General features: G+C 43.3%; 1 protein-coding gene across 3 annotated transcripts in view; it reads right to left on the reverse strand.

Moving 5' to 3' along the window:
* Window positions 1–19344, reverse strand: part of HTR2C (5-hydroxytryptamine receptor 2C) — a 431888-nt gene that overhangs the window by 170253 nt on the left and 242291 nt on the right. Inside the window, exon 2 of one of the 3 annotated variants that reach the window (XM_032776465.2) lies at window positions 3877–3969. The exons of the other annotated variants lie outside the window; for them this stretch is intronic. The gene's annotated coding sequence lies outside the window, so the exon portion shown is untranslated. The remainder of the gene's footprint in view (window positions 1–3876; window positions 3970–19344) is intronic. 3 annotated transcript variants of the gene reach the window in all.

The raw sequence follows: 19344 nt of genomic DNA on the forward strand, positions 1-19344 counted from the left end.
GTTTGTTGTGTTGCTGCATTAGGATGGATGAATGTATTAATCCAGCTTTCCTGCACTTGCATTTAAGGCTGTGTAGTGTAGCCTATAAAATATGTTAAGCAGAAATTAGGCTTTAGCCTAAATGTAAAGGTGTATGGGAAACTGAGCATGCTAGTGCGAGCAGAAGTTAGAGATAAGTTGGAAGCAGCAAGCTGGGAAAATAGATGTTAGCAAAGACATGTCCTGTAGTAATGTCGCTCCTATGTTTTGGGTATAACTCCTTGGAGCAAGGTTTTTAATGAGCGTTTTGAGAACTGTGATGTTTTAAAGCTATCTATGCTGATAATATAGGAAGGACACTGATACAGATGTTAATTTAAATAATGTGCAATCTCAAGAGTCAATAGGGAGGTGGTGGAAATAATTATGGTAAGGGACAGTTTAATGTTAATTAGTATTATAGCGGTTATGAAAGGAGTAGCCTTACTAGATGGCAGGAGAGCTCCAGTTAGTAGCAAACTGGTATCATTAGTTTCCAGGGTTAAAAGTCAGCCCCCTGTCAGTGGGCTGACCTCCCATTGATACATCATTTCATCCTGGAGTGTAAATATAACTGTAGCATAGTGTAAGTGGGAACTGCAGATCTGTTTCCTTAACTAATCATTTTTCTTTCAAATAAAGTTTGATTTTATCACTCAAAGTGTCATCTCATGGTCTTCCACTAAACACATTTTCTGTAGCCAACTGAGAGGCTCAAACCTGAAAGCTAAGTTGGCTTTTATTGCACCCTTATTTTAACTGACTTAATACGAATTGGGATCATTTCAACATAAAGGTTATGATAGCTAGAGACTAATCAACTCAAATGAGAAGGTGCTGTGATATTGCTGAATGTTATGTATCAATCCACCTAATTCTGGAATGCCACTTGAAGCTTCTGCATGTAGGTCACCAGTGTGACAGTTCAGTCACAGAGACCCCCTTGGGACTGTCACCTAACATGCTGAAACTACCTCTGAGCCCATCTTCCACTGCCAGCTTGGGACTCCAGAACCCTACCTTGTTGAGCCAGACATGCTAATCTGCTGCAACACAGACCCAAAGCTGCCGACTTTAATCAAAAACTGCTGAGCATGGCACCTATCTCCAGCACCCAGACACCCAGCTCCCAATGGGATCCAAACCCCAAATAAATCCATTGTACTGTGTATAAAGCTTATAAAGGGTAAACTCAAATTGTCCACCCTCTAGAACACTGATAGAGAGAGATGCACAGCTGTTTGCCCCCTCAGCTATTAATCACTCATTCTGGGATAATTAATAAACAGAAGTAATTTTATTAAGTATAAAAAGTAGGATTTAAGTGGTTTCAAGTAATAACAGACAGAACAAAGTAACTCACCAAGGAAAATAAAGCAAAAAGACGCAAGTCTAAGCTTAATATATTGAGATTCTGTTTACAGGTAAAATCTCAGCCTTAGAGATGTTCCAATACGCTTCTTTCACAGACTAGACTTCTTCCTATTCTGGGCCCAATCTTTTCCACTTGTACAGTCCTTGTTAGTTCCAGCTCAGGTGGTAACTAGGGGATTTCTCATGACTGGCAGCCCCCTTTGTTCTGTTCCACCCCCTTTTATAGCTTTGGCCCAAGGCAGGAATCTTTTCTCTCTCTGGGTCCCCACCCCTCCTCCCAGTACCAGGAGACCTGGTCACAAGTCCTGAGAGCCTCCAAGCCTCCATTCTTCCTGGCTTGACTTAGAGGAACATAGGAAGCCGTACAAGTATACAGAGCCATTTATAACCAATTGTCCTGGTTAATGGGAGCCATCATGATTCCAAACCACCATTAATGGCCCACACTTTTTGCATAATTACAATAGGACCTCAGAGTTACATTTCCTATTCCTAATTTCAGATACAAGCTGATACATTCATACAAATAGGCTGAACACACTCAATAGATTATACACTTTGTAATGATACCTTACAAGAGAACTTTTGCACAAAGCATATTCCAGTTACATCATATTCACACGCAAGCACATTTTCATAAAGCGTATGGAGCGCAATGTCACGGTCAGGGCACTGTAAACATTTATGCACAGATGATTTCCAGTTCATTAATGAGCTGCTTACCCACTAGAGTTATGCAGAATCCTTTGTTTGGAGGGTAGGGAAGTTATTTCACCATCACACCTGCATCGCAATCCTGTCTAACTGTGAAGGTGGAGGTCAGCTGGAGCATCTAGTGGCAGCACCAAGAGGAGCCTTCAAATGAATCACAGTGCTACTCCAACGCTCAGCTCCTCAGACTGAGGCCAGCCGTGGCTGGGGGAAAAGTGAAGGCAGCCCCTGGAGGAAGAGGCAGCAATCCCTGTCTGGACTCCAGAGGGGCACTGCACAGAGGGTACTGTGCCACCCAGGGCTGAGCACGAGATGAGCCCATAGGAGCAAAGAGGTGCAGAAGAAGCAGAATTATTATTTCCAAAAGGTGACTGGAGAAGACAGCAGCAGTTGCAGAGTTGCTCCGCCACCTGGTGCCACTAAACCACAGCTGCCTCTCCCAGCTCTAAGGATCTACCCTAGAAAACTTTGGCACTGCACAATGAGGGACGCAGGCAGGGATTCCTCGTCCTGTGTAAGTGCCACACTCCCTTACATCTCCGGGGGGCTGCTAGACCATGTGTCACCACAGAGACTGGCCTTGGTTTCAGATGAGACTAGACAAAACCCAAGAAATAAGAGACAGAGATCAAACTACAGTCCAAATCTGCAAATCCCAGGGCTGGTGTAAGGAAAGGTGGGCACAGCAATTGCACACACCATACAGAAGAACACAAAGCAACACAGCCAACCTTGAACCCAAATGAAAACACCAACACAAAATTAACCTGGCTTGCCAGGGAAATAACACCGGCTACACCACATCCTGCAGAAACCTGCCTGATCTAGAAAAAGACCTGCATGTAATCTGGCTCCCCTACCTGCCTGCTACTCACCACCAACTGATTTATTTCAGCACAGAACTGCTTGGCTTCCTATTAGCAGTGTGACGAGATTGTAAGTCTCTCTGTGTTGCTTCCTATTCACATCATTTCCCATGTAACTTCTTGGACATTCTGCAAAACTATTTGCATCATTTATGTTAGATGTATTCTTCGGACACCCCTGGAACCATGCCTTTAAACTGCAAATCAATACTTTACTCAGCTGAGGTGTGTAAACCCCACAACAGTGGCTGCACAGAATTGCTTACAGTATACTGTGATGTGACAGTAACATTTTAAATACACAGAAACATAGTCCAACCACAGGACTCCGATGGGTCAAATCCTTTGAACAACCCCTTCCCACTGCTAACACACCCAGTGCAACAGGCAGGGGTAGGTCATATGCAAAAATCTCAAAACAATTAGCTAGGTGAGAAAGACAAATACACTCCAGAGACCCCTCCTCAAACCCATAAGCACAGGAGGGCTGCCAAATGACAATGTGCCTGCTGCTTCCTTCTTCAGATACATCCAAGAACAGACATTCCTGCAGTCCGCCGTGTCTGACTCACTCGTTTACTTCCACACAGCCAGTGACCTTGCCAGCAATGCCATAAAACCAGCTGGAGTTTTGCTAGCTTTAATTCTGAAACCATGCAGCAAGAGGCCTGGAATTCAAGATAATCTGCCTTTATGGCAGGACTAGATAGTGTGGAAATACTCAAGAGACTGATTAAGGATTCATTTGGGGAGATTAAGCTACAGTGAGCTAAGGCCACTTTACTTCTCAATGAGACACTCACATGGAGGTTTAATGCACTTTAATTTATGCCCATTAACTTCACGCCTTTAGGCAATTCGTCTGAACTCTCCATGTAGACAAGCCCCAGAGCTTGAGAGACCTCACCAGTGATGGCAGCATGGCCAAGATCCTTCCGCTTTAATCAAATCTGATAATCTGCACTGGAACCACGCTGGAACAGAAGGGCATCTGCTCAGCCTGCATGTGACAAAGGCAAGGAAAATCAGAAAGCAGTAGAACTGGAATCCCTAAAACAACTGGGGCTTCCTGTCATAGAGTAAGTGGCTCTCTGAGGGGACAGGGTCCAGTGCCCTTGGACTGACACTAAAACGAAAGCACCTGGGCCTTATGAAAGGGGAGGCAGTTGTAGGTTGTTGGCAGATGCCTGCAGACATTGCAGGGGTCAAAAGGCTCTTGCAGGGCCCTGAGTCAGCAGGGAGAAGACACCAGGCAGGGAGGCCAAACTCCAGGCAGCGGTGCTGGGAAAGCAGGGAGGCAGGGCTGGGCCCCATTTGGGACTGGGATGAAAGAAATAAATTCTTAAAGAGAGAGCAGAGCCCCAGGGAATAGGCTGGGCCCAACTGAAATGGGGGTGAAGGCTTGGTACATCTGACTTTTCTTCTGAAAGACTTTGTGGAGGACTTAATAAACTGGACCCAGAAGGAGGAATTTCTTTGAACACCTGGCCTGCACCTGAATCACACTGGCCAGCAGGGGCGCTAAAGGGCAGGCGTACCCTGTTACATGCCCAAATGAAGATACAATGACCCACTAGGCAAAAAAACCCAAACAAACACTTTTGTAGTGTCCTCTTTAAATGAAAATATGGGCCGAGGTTTTCCAAAGCGACTAGTGAGTCTGGACCCTCAATTGGACATACCCTTATAGGAGCCTGATATTCAGAGGTTTATGACTCAGCACTTCCAGAAACCAGGCCCCTTTAAGATGTCTCAAACTGGCCACTCAAAATCACTAGTCCCATCTGAATATCATGGCCCCCATACCTGGTAATGCTGCAGTACATTATCACAGATCTTTTGTTTATATGGCCGGGTTTGCAATACCTCAGCAGACAGACTACTGGGCTAGATGGACCTTTGGTCTGACCCAGTATGGCCATTCTTATGTTCATATGTTATGTTCTTATGTGTTAAGTTGGTGTCCCTTTAATAGCTCCATGCCTCAGTTTCCCTATCTGAAGATTTAATACTTCTCTATCTCACAGGTGTGTTGTGATGCTCTCTGATGAAGCCACTACAGGAGCAAAGACTATCATCATCATCATGGTGTCAGAACAGGCCCAGGATAGAATGCTGAATGCTGGAAAGAAACAGTTACCTAGCCAGTATGTATTGTGACAAAGTTCCTCCTCTATCTTGGTGGGTCCTGCACTTATTGGTGGATTTGTTCACCTCAGAGATTCACCACGTGGGTCAGGGTACAGCCTAGAGACCTTCCCCTCTGGTAGAACCCACAGTCCCTGTCAGTTCCTCCTGTGTCTGATCAGGAGTTGAGAGGTTTGGGGGGAACCTGGGCCCACCCTCTACTCTGGGTTCCAGCCCAGGGCCCTGTGGACTGTAGCTGTCTAGAGTGTCTCCTGGTACAGCTGTGCGACAGCTACAACTCCCTGGGCTACTTCCTCAAGGTCTCCTCCCAACACCTTCTTTATCTTCACCACCGGACCTTCCTCTTGATGTCTGATAACGCTTGTACTCCTCAGTCCTCCAGCAATACACCTTCTCACTCTCAGCTCCTAGTGCCTCTTGCTCCCAGCTCCATGCATGCACATCACAAACTGAAGTGAGGTCCTTTTTAAACTCAGGTGCCCTGATTAGCCAGCCTGTCCTAATTGATTCTAGCAGTTTCTTCTTAATTGGTTCCAGGTGTCCTAATTAGACTGTCTGCCTTAATTGGTTCCAGCAAGTTCCTTCTTGTTCTGGAACTGCCCCTGTTACCTTACCCAGGGAAAAGAGATCTACTTAATCTGGGACTAATATATCTGCCTTCTAACACACTTCTGTAGCCATCTGGCCCGACCTTGTCACAGTACGTAACACCAACGTGCCATTCCACTTTCGTCATGGCCCAGACCATTCTCTTAGGCATAGCCATAGTCAGCATACCAACCCCAAGCGTTCCAATAATGATAAGTCAGGTCCCCAAAATCATGAGCTTGCCTTAGAAATCATGAGATATTAAAACAATACATTCTGGGTTCTGTTTACTTGACCTCTGGGTTCTGAGCCCTGAACTGTTTGTACATTTTTCTCTGCACGTCCCTTTTTTCAAAAGGGAAACTGATATTCTCATGTAGTCACATAACTCCAGGAGCTGATGCTTTAAGAAAAATACCAAATATAATGAGACTCATAATAAATTTGGAATATTTTAGACCAGTGTAAATCAAAGGAAACACCACTGAAACCCTTCTCAGTTTATACCAACATAAACAAGCCCAGAAAGTGCCCCTTAAGGGCTGGCTTTGCATGAGTGTCAAGACTGCAATAATGACTCAGCACTGTGGTACTGCTTCAGCAAGTAACACGGATTGTAGTAATGCAATGCAGCATGGCACAAAGGAGCTTACTGCAATCTCTTTCCCATTTTAATTTTCTTGTAGTTATAAACTTAGAGAAGTCACATTTATTGCAAGGCACCTTCATGTATTATTATTCATGGAGCTCCTTTCATATACGGTCAGGCTGACAAAGGAAACATTTCTTATTCAGCGTGAACAGTACTCCGCAATGAGACAAACTCCATATCAGCAGAAGTGATGGACTGACATTCACAGAGCAGTCATTTTCCTTTGTCTATTTCCTGCACTAGTCTTCATGGGACTCTGAAATGTACACAGGTCCGGCACAGTGCTGCTGGAAGGCAACGTGCTCCAATAGGTAGGACTCTGAACTGGAAATCAGAAGCCCTGGGTTTTGCTCCCAGATCAGCCACTGACCTGCTGAGTGACCTTGGGCAAATCACTTCCCCTCCTTGGGGAAGGGTCTCTCTTTCATTTGCTCAGCATCTAACACAATGGAGTGCTAATCTCAGGTGTGGCCTCTAAGCATTACTGTGATCCCAACAACAGGATGGCTAGTAGCCTTCAGGATTTCATCATAGAGTGAAATCAAAGTTCGTGGCTTGTGAATTCAGACTTCTTATCTTAGTTCTTCTGTGTCTGACTGCTGAGAGGGAACTGAACTGTGCAAGGCACATCCTTAGCCTTTTGGAAGCTACAAGAAGCAGCTGAGGGCAATCAAAAGGGTGGGTGAAATGGCATCTGCTTAGACCACTCATCCTTTCTGGAAAACTCTTGCGCTGCTTAACACCCAAACTCCACCCACATTAGCCTGCTATTAAGAGCAGTCCTTTCCCTTGCGTGTGTGTTCAGGGGTTGCGTTCCTTCTTAAATTTCACCAGCTTAAAATGAAAATCCTAAAGACAGACTCCAAGCCCTTCGATTCTGCTGTATCAGGGACTAAGTCATGAGCACAACACGAACACTTGGGCCTTGACAAAGTCCCTGATACAGCAGAATCGAAGGGCTTAGAGTCTGTCTTTAGGATTTTCATTTTAAGCTGATTGCTGATAGCACTGGCTGCTCTGCAGAAGGAAGCCTGGAAGACCTGATCACTCCAGCTGGAGATAAGGCTTTCAGACCTCCTAGCAAGCATCCCGGAGCCTGGCAGCTGGCTGGAGTTAATTTACCTGGTATTTATTGATATATATCTATAGACCCAGTGTTTCAATCTGTCCCCCCTTGACCTTTATGACTTAGTGTCTTTCATCACCCCTTCCTTCCTAAGACCCCACAGTACTGCTAAAACTGCATGCATACATTAACCTAACATAGGTGAAGATATAGAGTAAAATTTAAAAATACCTAGCTGGATCAGAAGACCACATTTTTTGTATTTACAGATGATATAGCTGAAGTCAATAAGTCAATTACTTTTAGACAGGATGTCTCCCTCAAAAACCAGTTGTCCAAAGCTGCTAATAAGCATTCTCCAATTCTCAATTTCCACATAGATGAACATTTGAAAGTCAGAAAGCAGATGATTTTACAGATGCTTTAATTACAGAGATCACCTGCATAAGACTAAAGACACAATGTGGAAGCCTATTGAAATTACATACTGATTTCACCTTTAGATCATACACTCTCTGGGGAGGGTCTACTTCTGTGCTTGGAATGCTCTTTGTATATTTTGAACACTGTCTCCATACACTTACAAATAACAACAGTGCAGACTGCTTTAGTTTTATAATGAACAGACAATTACATGAGAGTAAGGAAGTCCATGAAACTGCCCACCCTTAGTGCTAGTGTTTGGAAGCTGCTGCTGCTAGTGCTTTTACTGGAAGTTACCTCTCCTTTGACTGATTCCCTCCTTTTAAAGGTGATGCATTTTCCCCTGAATGCATAGGAGAGGAGGTCCCATTTACATGGAAGCATGGAGGTTAATGACAATAGCTATCTGTGATTGCTAAGTTGGTACATATTAACCGTTGGTCCAAATGCTGCTACCACAGTACCTGTGTTACTTGAAACAGGAAATCAAAAGATCTTGTATATTTAAAGGGCAATTTTGTAGAGCAGACAGACACACTATGTGAAAAGCATAACTTGCATGAGTATTTTAAATGTTGACAGGGATTGGTGTGCACTACCGAGAAGGATTGAAAATGGTTTTGGTTCACATGCAGCATAATCTGCTAAAATAAGTTTACAATTAACCTGTGCTGGAAAGGACTTGGAACGAAGATGCTCTAATACAATGTTTCTCAATGACCAGTGTGTGGACTGGTGCCAGTTTCCCTGAGATCTCCCTGACACAGTTTAGGAAGGAAGCAAGTTGGTCCCCCCTGGTATCAAAAAGGTTGAGAAACACTGCTCTAATTAGGGCAACCAGATAAGAGGAAAAAATATTGGGACACCTGGGGGTGAGGGGGGCGCCGGTGGAGCAAAAAAAAAAAAACAAACAAACCAGAGTGCCGCCGGTGGAGCAAAAAATAACCCTGGAGTGTGAAATATTGGGACAAATAGTGTCCCGACCAAACATCAGTCAGAACCCGGGACAAACAACTAAACATTGGGACGTCTGGTCACCCAAGCTCTAATACACATCCACATACTGACCCCGGCCTTTGCCATCCCTACTGAATTGGTATGATTTGGAACGCATGCTTCATGGGCCAGGTAGCTGCTGTCTTACCTGTAAACTGCTCTGTACACCCAAATCCAGCTATAATTATTAAATAACAGCACGAGCCAAAGCCATATATTTCACAGATCTCTGGACAAATACTCCGGCGATGATGTTTTCATTACTTTCAGTAATTCTCAGCAAGTATTACAAGGAATACACAGCGACCAGCAAATGCCATTATAGAAAATAAATCACACCGCTGTGTTGTTTCCATGCTAACAACACAACTTAGAGTTCTGTTACAGTGACTGCATTTATTCACGGTGATATCTTACCATCAGTAAAACTGATTGCACGCTTGCATGCTCATTCCTAACGTCATATGCCTAGTAAATTCAGCCACTTATTTTTCTAAAAAACCAAATCCCAGACACTGCATCCCTTGTGTATCTGGATCATGCTTTCTAGGCTGGATCTGAGAACATATGGCTGTATGCTGTCTACTCTCATCCTTGTCTTGCCTTGTCCTCTGAAAGAACACTCATGTAGTTCATCAACAGAGACTAACGGAGATCTCTGGATGCCTCAAATCAAAACAAAGTCCTTATTGATTTTCGTTGAATTTATTCTATCTGTTTGCAATCCGCCTACTGAGCCAAATGCTGAACTCTCATTCTGCTCAGACAGGATTCTCCTCTGCACAGCCTTTCCACAATGACACCTCAAAGGTCCTCCTACCCTTGCTGAGATCCAAGGTGTTACTGCGTGTGCTATGAAATGTCCGGCCTGGACATATACTGGCTGATATGCTCCTGGGGGTGGAAACCAGCCCTTCCTCTCAGAAATATGCAAAAATCGGAAACAAAACTGAAAAGTTTCCAAAAATTGGAGATTTTCATGGCCCAGTGTCAAAAAATCAATCCGAAACCCAGCACCATACAGTGACTTTCAAAATCTACACAAAGCCACCCAGAAAATGCAAGGTTAAGAGCTAATGTGAATATTGCAGTCTAGAATAAAGTCATAGCCAAACTGTTCACACTCAAACGGCAGCAAAACGAATAAAAAAGGTAACATGTCAAGATGTTTTATCTTTGCATCCTGAAGGTCACCACGCATGTGCTCTGGCAGACCGGCACGGGAAGTGACTTTCAAAGGAGAGAGCTCTCTATAGAGAAAGTCTTTCACCAGTTCTGGAAACTCACTCCTAGATCCTGAGTACTCCATCCAGTCATAACTGCCACAGGAGAGACTTTATCTGGCAGGAAAACTCTTATTTTGATTTCATTCCCAAACATGTCTCTATTCTGGCTTGGCAATGCTCAATAAGGATATTCATAGATTTTAAGGCTAGTGGGGACCATTAGGTCATCTAGTCTGACCTCCCATTTAATGCATGCCATAGAATTTCATCCAGTTACCCCTGTAGTGAGCCCAGTAATTTGTGTTTCACTAAAGCATCCTCCAGAAAGTCATCAGTTCTTACTGTGCAGATATCCAAAGAAAAAGAATGCAAAACTTCCCTTGGTACTTTGTTCCAAAGGTTAATGGTCCCTGTGGCTGCCACTGTACCAAGAGGATCAGCATCCACTTAAACACCCCTTTAACATTAAACTCACAACAGCCTACCAGGTTGGGATAGACAGGTTTTTACCTTGAAGTGGTGTTAACGTATGTGATGTATTCAGCTAGGCAAGGAATTAACCACGAGCTAGATGTTGGCACACTATTCTGCATCGCAATGAGTTCATCCTCAGAGAAACCTAATCTTCATGCCATGGTGAGCACCTTGGGAACCATTTTCATGTCTCCACTACTTCAACCTGACCTTGTATTGAAGTGCAAGATGCTTGTTCAAGCAATTAATTGTCTGTCTTTGGGCATATACTCATATACCCCTGAGCCTGATACTTTCTCATTTGAAGATTTAAATATCTTCATTTGCCTTGCAATAATTCCTCACACTGATTTAAACAAAATTTGGAACTCAGTCCATTCCATCAAATGCACTGCAACTGCTACCAAGTTTTAAAATTAAAAAGTGCTTCTACTTATCTTTCAGCAGTTCTACCTCCTAACGCTCTACTCCAGCCTTTGATCTGAAATCCATGTTTCCACATTGTTAGTCAAGCCACTAGTCTCTGCAGCCTGGTGAGTATGGCAGTATCACCATTCGTGGCTAGCTCATTGTCTGTACTTATCTTTCTGAATACAGGCTTTGAAACATGGGAAGCTGAAACATCTATGCTGGTTTTGAATCAGTTTTTGATTTACGTTCTGCTTAGGTACTGAAGAAAAATCTCGCGCCAACAATGGTCTGAAATATTTGCTTGATCAATACCTCCATTCTCATTGCCTGAAACTCACAGTCCTATCATCCAAATGGTGTACATTTATTTACATCTGCCCCTTGGCACTAATGTGGCTTTTTAAAATGTGGTAATATCAGCTTTAGAAAAATAGTTTTAATAGTGATTCAGTCAATACACCTTCCATATAAATGTAAAGAAAATCTCCAAATGTGATACCATTTTAGAATGAATTATCAACATAGGTATCCAGTAACCATGCGCTTTTATCAGAGCTGGTCTGGCACTGAAATAGCTCTGGTATATTATTACAATTTCTTTGGCCAGTCCTCAGATCAGCATATGATACTATCTCAAAAGGGCGCACCCAAAAAGCCTTCCCCATGTGCGAATTATTGGGGGGGAGTGAGGAAGGGAAATCAAGAAAAATACTTCCCTTATGAGTCAATGGACAGTATTCGTCCGAGATTAGATGTACATTTTACATGCAAATTGCAGTTCTCAATATTACCGTACAGCACCCTATTCTTATCACATTAGTATATACTAGAATTAAAACTGCAATAGCAGCAACTACTGTAAAATGCACATCAACTTATGCAAAAAGAGTGTATTGCGCTAGACTAAGCTCTGGCAATACGTGTACCTTCAATAGGAAATACATTTTTTCAGCATTTTACAACATTTATTCCTTTCTGCACGAGTGAAGTGCAGAATGCGAGTTTCCTGGAAGGCAGAAAACTGATAAAACCTGAAGATTGGTACATTGAATGACAGGTTTTTTATACAGGCCGAGTCTCAAGTGATCTGAAGTTCACAAAATTGCTGTTGCATATCAAGACCTTGCAGACTCAGGTACAACTCTGGCCATTGTGAACAAAATGTTTCTCTCATCTCTGCTCCAGTCCTTGTGAACAGGCTCAAAGGGAGAGCTAGATTGTCAGTTTCAGTACTCCCGCCAAGACAATTGCTGTATGAAATTTCTAGAGACATGAAATGGCTTTTGATATGCAAGATCTAATCTGAGTGATATTCTTGCAACCCTGGCTTCAAACAAGTGCTATCTGAAAAGGCAGAGTAAGAGTGGGTCAGGCGTGAGAAACTGCATGAGAGAGAGATTGGGGAGAGTTGACAGTTCTCAATGTTATTTCATAGAGCCAAAATGAGACAAAGAAAGGCAAAAAGCTCACAGTGAAATGAAAAAAGCACAAGGCAGTGAAGCTCACCAGAACATCCGGCTGCTGTGACTCCCTAAAGGTGACATCCAGACCCTGAGCAATTGGGGGTTCTGTGGGAAAATTCTCCTATGCAGGAGGCTGGAATTCACTCCACATGAAGTTCAGTCTTTAGAAGGTCACTACTCCAATTTATAGGGTACCATGTCCTTCTGCCCCCTACATCCTCCCCGCAGTAAAGTTTTAGGCCTTTAAAGCCAATTCAATGTAGTTCTGTTTTGGTAGCCCCTTCCCATGACCTCTACACTGACCTGTACATGGCTTGCAAAGAGCCCCTCGGACTCACACAAAATGCTTGGTTTTGATGAAAAACCTGGCATGATTTGAAAGGACTGACTGAATTTCAAATTGGGATTCATTCAACTAAGAGGCAATCTAAGGGTGTGGGGGTTGAAGACAATTAGCAACGAATAATTTATTTATCGAATTGAGCTTTTTCCTGCTTGCAAACTGTTCAGGAACAGATCACAAAGGTGTCACATTTATTCATCATTATGCTTGAATTTCCTTGCAAAAAAGTTCCCCTTGCATGAGACGCTTTGAAACAGTTTGTGACAAATACGTAATAGTCACACTTCTAAATGTGGCCAGTTGGTTAATTTTATGGCTTCTGTTCACTGACTGGATGGGTTATGTAACTTTTACTAACCAATAGAACACAGATTGCCTATTTCAAATATGACAGTCAAATATATAAATGGATTTTCACTGTCAGCTGTTTAAGACACATGTATATGCTCCTTCCAAACATTTCCTGCTATTTAAAGGAAATCTACCTCCCTGTTGCTCAGACTGCCATATTGATAGTTCCAAAGACAAGAAAACACCTCTCCATAAGAAAAAATTCCAAAATAGTCATTTGGCAGTTTTGACGTCCAGGAATTCACACTACATTTCCTGTAATTTTACTTCAGTGAGGATTGCTCTGAAGTCAACCAAACCCAAATTGAAATGAATTTGAAACAACTGATTTAGATGCAACACCAGAAACCATCTCAGGTTCATTTAAATACCTTAGCTGAGCTTGGAAATCTGAAATCCAGTGGATTTTGCATGGCATTTGGTTAGGTGATGGCTTTGGTCAGCTGATCTTTGGTCTTTGTGCAACGCCTGACATTTCTAGAAAGCTTTGCCGTGACCCAATTGGGAAGATAGTAGGCTATTTTAATCCCTGAGGTAACTCTATTTGAGTTCCGTGGAGTTGATCCAAAGCCCTCTGGGCCAGCATGACATTTCCATTGATTGTCACGTGCTTTGGAACAGGCCTTGAGTCTTTTAGGCTCATTCTGTATCGATTCAGGTTACAGAATAATCAAGAGCCTGAGTTGTAATAACTCTGTACCTTTACTCACCGAATATTTTGACAGGTTTCCACACACTTCTGCCACCTTATATCCCACCCCCCTTCTACCATTTCTGGAGATCCTGAGTAGCACGTTTGGACATAGACATTTTTGGTGCCTTTGGCAATTTTGGGAAAAAATGAAATATTTACAAATTATATTTAATATTGGAATCATTACAAATCAATTCATGAATACAGATTTAATGTATTTTTCTCAGGGTACGTCTACACTACGTGATTATTCCGATTTTACATAAACCGGTTTTATAAAACAGATTGTATAAAGTCGAGTGCATGTGGCCACACTAAGCACATTAATTCGGCGGTGTGCGTCCATGGTCCGAGGCTAGCGTCGATTTCTGGAGCGTTGCACTGTGGATAGCTATTCCATAGCTATCCCATAGTTCCCGCAGTCTTCCCCGCCCCTTAGAATTCCTGGGATTGAGGAGTCTCAGTGGCTGATGGGGACAAATCATTGTCGCAGGTGTCCAGGTAAATGTTCATCATTTATTCCTTCCTCCGGGAAGCAACGGCAGATAATCATTCGTGCTCTTTTTCCCTGGATTGACCTGGCAGACGCCATAACACGGCAACATGGAGCCCGTTCAGCCTTTTTTTTTTTTTTTTCACAGTCACCGTATGTGTACTGGATGCCGCGGACAGAGCGATACTGCAAGCGCTACACAGCAGCATTCAGTTGCTTTGCATGCAGCAGAGACGGTTATGCAGTCGTTCTGTACCGTCTGCTGCCGGTGTAAATTGGCAATAAGATGACGGTTTATCTGTCCTTCTGTACTGTCTGCTGCTATCATGTGCCCCTGGCTGAGATCGGCCGGGGTGAAAAGGCAAAACTGGGAATGATCCCCAAGTCAATCTTCCTTTATGGTTCTATAAATAGAGGCAGTCCTGCTTAGAATATGGGCAAGTGTACTAGAGAACCAGTGTATCAGAGAGCACAGGTGCTCCGTGTCAGATCCCGCAGGAAATGATGAGCTACATGCCATTCACGGGGGGTGCCCCTGCAAAGACCCCAACCGTTGTTCCCTCCTCCCCAACCTCCTGGGCTACGTGGCAGTGTCCCCCACATTGTCAGAAGTATATAAAGAATGCAGGAATAAGAAACGGTGACTTGTTAGTGAGATAAATGAGGGGGAGGCAGCCTCCAGCTGCTATGACAGTCAGGCGGACATAGCGGATGCGGGGGAGAGGAGCCCAGCATCCCGCTGCTATGCTAGTCCAGGAAGTAAGAATCTTTCTTTACACAGGAAAGGAGGGGGGATGGAGCTCAGCCCCAGTTGCTATGTTGAGGATGTTACCAGCCGTTCTGTAGCCATCTACTGGGAATGACCAGGAAACATTCCTATTTTTACCCAGGCACCCCCCCCCAGCCGACCTCACCTGAGCAAGCCAGGAGCACTCACGGGCCTGATGGTGTGACAATATCAGTCATACTGTACCGTCTGCCACCGGACGGAGGGGAGAGGAACAGATACTGCTCTTCACTGCCGCAGCATCGCATCTACCAGCAGCATTCGTAGACATGAGTGACATTGAAAGAAGTCAAGAAACTATTTCTTTCCTTTCTTTCACGTGGTGGGGGGAGGAGTAAATTGTTGAGATATACCCTGAACCACGCTGGACAATGTGTTTGAACCTACAGGCACTGGAGCTCAGCCAAGAATGCAAATAGTTTTCGGAGACTGCGGGGACTGTGGGATAGCTGGAGTCCTCAGGCACCCCCTCCCTCCTCCATGACCATCCATTTGAGTTCTTTGGCTTTTCCGTTTACGTGTGTCATGCAGCACTGTGTGCCTGGAGATTTTTTTCAAACGCTTTTGGCATTTCGTCTTCTGTAACAGAGCTCTGATAGAACAGATTTGTTCTCCCCATACAGCGATCAGATCCAGTATCTCCAGTACGGTCCATGCTGGACCCTTTTGGATTTTGGGACTGCATCGCCACCCGTGCTGATCAGAGCTCCACGCTGGGCAAACAGGAAATGTAATTCAAAAGTTCGTGGGGCTTTTCCTGTTTACCTGGCCACTGCATCTGAGTTCAGTTTGCTGTCCAGAGCTGTCACAGTGGTGCACTGTGGGATACCGCCCGGAGGCCAATACCATCGATTTGCTGCCACACTAACCCTAATCCGATATGGTAATACCGATTTTAGCGCTACTCCTCTCATTGGGGAGGAGTACAGAAACCGATTTAAAGAGCCCTTTATATCGATATAAAGGGCCTCACAGTATGGACAGGTGCGCAGTTAAATTGGTTTAACGCTGCTAAAATCGGTTTAAACGTGTAGTGTAGACCAGGCCTCAGTTACAGAGGAATAGCCAGGGCCGCCGAGTGGGGGGGCAAGTGGGGCAATTTGCCCCAGGCCCTGGGCCTTGCAGTGGCCCCACAAGCCCTGGTCCAGCGGTGTTCCGGGTCTTTGGGGGCATTTCGGTGGCGGGGGGCCCTTCAGTGCTGCCGAAGACACGGAGCAACTGAAGGACCCCCACTGCCGAAATGCCCCGCGAGCCCTGGTGCGGTGGCGATCTGGGTCTTAGGCGCCATTTTGGTGGCGGGAGGCCCTTCAGTCGCTCCAGGTCTTCGGTGGTGTTTCAGCAGCTGGGGGCCCTTCAGTGCTGCTGAAGATGCAGAGCGACTGAAGGGCCCCCTGCCGCCGAAAAGCCGGACCACTGCCAGGTGAGTACAAGCACCGCAGCTCCCCCGCTTTGCTCCAGGCCCCCTGAATCCTATAGGTGGCCCTGGGAATATCTGCTGTTTATGTAGTTAGTATAATTATAAATAAAGTCTATTTAACAACTGTGCTAACCTTTAAGGACAGAGAAACAACAGAAGTGTTAACATGTACACGCACGCGCGTGCACACACACACACACACACACACATTACGAATTTTCCTCATTTTTAGAAAGAACTGATTTTTATCAAATTAGAACATTTCTGAAAAAAGTCAATTAAACAATTGTAAAAAGTCTTAATGACAGAGAAATAAAGTGTTAATATGTATATCATGCATTTTCCTCATTTTAGAAGAAAATATTTTCATGCAGTTAGTACATTTCTAAATAAAGTAATTAAATAATTGTCCAAAGTTTTAACAACAGAAGAATAAAGGGCAAGTGGATACAATCTAAACAGAGAAATCAAGCCTTTTCCTCATTAGAGGAAAATATTCTTTTTATGCAGTTAGTACATTTCTAAATAAAGTCATTAAATAATTTTATAAAACTGCTAGTACAATTCTAAATAACTTAAATATATGCCAAAAGGCTTAATGACAGAAAAATACAGAAGTGTTTCTATATATATGCATTCATGCCCGCAGGTAGTACAATTCTAAAGAAAGTCTATTGAACAATTATACAAAGCTATAATGACAAAGGAATAGTTTTAATAAGAAAGTGTTAAGGATTAGTGTGAATACACACATACACACACACACACACAAATCAAGCATTTCCCTCAGTTTCAGAGGATAGTGTTTGTATGAAATTCTACATTACTAAGTAAAGTCTATGAAACAAATACACTTCACATAACATATGTTAATTTAGCCATTGGCTTTATTTGTAGAGACCCTAACGTATGTGTGACTTACTGAGAAAATGATATAAAACGAGTCTGAATATATGCTGAATGTGGGTTGTCTATAAATAGCACACAATTTGGATGAAATGTATGCGTAATTATTTTCGGAAGGAGGACAGAGACAGTGGATAGTGCCGTGTCCTTTGGGTGTGTGCAGAGCTTTGCTACACGTCCTCTAGAAAGTAATTAAGACAGTTTCTCTGTGTTTTATACAAAGTAGATACCTGTGTTGCCTAGTTCCACAACTGCTGAACCTGCTCTAAAGATTTCAGAAAAAAACGTCTTTTTGCTCATAGAACTTCTCTTAGGAGTTTGGAGCAGTTTCAAAAGGGTCTCTCCAGTTCTATTTCAATTTGTTAGTTAGCAGCCACAACGGAGAGCCCTGTGTGTGACTTACTTACAAAATAATAGAAAACCAGTCTGAATGTGAGTTTAAGGTGATTTATCTGTAAGACTGTACAAGTTGGTTTGAATCTGTGTTTATTTGTTTTGGGAAAGTGGAGGGAAGGTGTGTGTGTTGGTAGTCTGTGTTGTATGTTTTGCTAAAATATATTTTTCTGCCCTTCAAAAACTTTACTAAAATTAAGAGGCCTACAATACATCATAAATCAATAGTCAATAATTTCCAATAAACATAAAAGAGTATGAAGAAATATAATTTTGTGTAAATGGAATAAAAAAATTGGAATAAATTGGGCATGTAATTCCATTAGGGTTCCAGTTTTTAAAAGGGCAGAAGTAGGTGTGAACACCTGTCAAAATTTTGTGATGAGTAAAGGTATCACATTACTACTACTAGCCTCTTCTGTGTTTGGCAGGTGGAAGAAAGATCCTTCGACCCAAAGTACACCTTTCCCAGGACACAGGATTAGCTTTGGCATGAACACTAACCCTGTGTCTCCGGAACCCTTTTTCACAGCTAGATCCATGTAGAATTGGGATGGGTGTTTATTACCCTGCTTCTCAAACTTGAAACTCTGCAGTTCCAGTTGAAGCCAACGAGAACATAAGCACTCCATACTTCTGGCACTCTGGTCACTTTAATGGAGCAAGTCTCCTGCTGTTGGTATTATTTTGTAGCTCTCCCTGACTGCAGACTTTAGCCTTTCGAATGTAATAGGCCCTGGATACGTCTGGCACCCACATAGTTAATGATAACAGCAGCAGGATCAAATGTGGCTCTTTGAGTTACTGTGGCACCTTCTGTTTCAGGAAAATTCCTTCCTGAAATGCAGAAGTCAAGGGCACAAAAGGCAACAGAGAGAGAGAGAAAAAATCACCTTTCACTTTCCATTATGTCAACAGAAAGTAACGATACAGTCAGACAAAGTATCTAGGAAATGTCCTGGGCAAAACTAAACGAGTGACTGGTTCCATGACATCACGGTCGCTCCTTGAAAGTAGCTGTTGGTTGTAAATATATGGCAGTTATTACATTCTAGGTGATGAGAACGGGAACGAGTGCTGCTGGTCTGACCCTACAGCTCACCAGACTAAAATGCACATTGTTCTAAAACCGCAGGCAGGAAGCATTTGTCATTTTCATGCTGTTTATTCCTCTTCCCCACAGTTCCACAATCATCTCAGCTTCGGCACGAAACACAGTTGAGGGGCTCTTAGAGATTACTGTTTATACCGCACCCCGACTCACTGGATTTAAAAAAATTCCTGAGCAACTGTTAACACAATTATCTATTTTCCTGCAAACCCAAAGTGTGAACTTGCATTTTATCTTGAACTGAAATTAAATTCAATGTAATGATAAGAATATGTTGATATAGTAAAATATCTGATGAATAATTCAGACTCTCAGGAGTGAAGCTATGAAACAGACATTTTTAGATAACTTTCAGCTGACAGGCACGTAAGGTCAATATGTGTAACACAATGGAGAATGAGTCGGAAAGCCAACGTGTGTCATCTTTGCTGCT

The sequence above is a fragment of the Chelonoidis abingdonii genome, chromosome 8 (genome assembly GCF_003597395.2).
Source record: "Chelonoidis abingdonii isolate Lonesome George chromosome 8, CheloAbing_2.0, whole genome shotgun sequence".
Taxonomy (NCBI): domain Eukaryota; kingdom Metazoa; phylum Chordata; order Testudines; family Testudinidae; genus Chelonoidis; species Chelonoidis abingdonii.